Genomic DNA, 1,150 nt, shown 5'->3' with positions numbered 1-1,150 from the left:
TGTTTTTTTTTTTTTCCTCTTACAATTTTTTTTTTGGTGTGTTGTACAGCAGTATAATTTTTCACTTATTTATTCCATCAGTAGATATGGTTTGTACAATGTACAATGATTCCATTTCAGAAAATAAAAAAATTCAAATCATGACCGCCGTGTGATTTTGTAGCGTTAGAATCAAGTTGGATTGATGGTGAGAAGGTCCCTCACGGGCTGCCGTGGCCCCCCGCTTGGCCGCGTGGCCTTGACTTCGTACAGGACACCGTTAGCTTCTCGCACACAGGGAGGGACTGTCACACGAGCTGCCATCGTTAAGCGGTTAAGCGCCTGTGGGTGCTGCAGGTGGGTGTTGTCAGCCACCTCCTACGGGGGAGGCAACGGCAGGACTGTCCCTTACGTGAGTCATGTAGCCAGTCAGCGCCCCAGTTTAAAAGCCACACCAGGCCCCCCAACCTGGGTCCCGGCTGAGGACAGTAGTTTGCCGCGTCCCTGACTTTGGGAGACTGTGGACCGTGACGGGGACTTTTGAAAGAGTCCTCATTACAGGTGGATTGCAAGTTTGTCTCGACTCGTCATAACTCACCATGTGGTGACTTGTGGTCAGGTCAGAACCTTCCCAGGGCCCTTCCCGTTTCCCTCCCTCTCGGCTCAGGCTCCTTAGTTGGCTTTTTTTCCTTGGTTCTGTGCAGCCTCATTTCCTCTTCCACGTGAAACCCTGCCCTGGGGGAGCGAGGAGGCCTGCGCCAGGTCTCGCCCTGGTCACCGGCCTGGAGGGCACCGGCCTCTCCCTGTTGGCCTCTCCTCCCCACCCTTTCCTCTCTAACTGTTCCAGCGATTTACCAGGACCTGTTGCTGAGTGACATGAACTGGCATGGAAAGTTCAGATGACAGAACACAGATCACAAGGGCTTGTTTGCCTAACAACAACAGCATAAAAAACGCTGTAGCTGGCAGCCTTTCGCTGTCCCGTTTTCTGTCTTCCCTGTGTGTCTGTCCCCTGGGTCTCAGTCCTGGACGAGGATCCCTCCCTCCAGACTCATCTCTCTATGGAGCTCCCCCCCACCCCGGCCACTCATCTTCATGCCCCTGAGTCTCTCTTGGTCATTCTTTTTCACGTCTGTGTCTCTTGGCCTCTCTGTCTCAGCTCCCTGTCTGT

This window comes from Pteropus medius, unplaced genomic scaffold, assembly GCF_902729225.1.
Source record: "Pteropus medius unplaced genomic scaffold, Ma_sr-lr_union100, whole genome shotgun sequence".
Lineage (NCBI taxonomy): Eukaryota > Metazoa > Chordata > Mammalia > Chiroptera > Pteropodidae > Pteropus > Pteropus medius.
The sequence above is the reverse complement of the archived record's forward strand: the minus strand, read 5'-3'. Positions refer to the sequence as shown.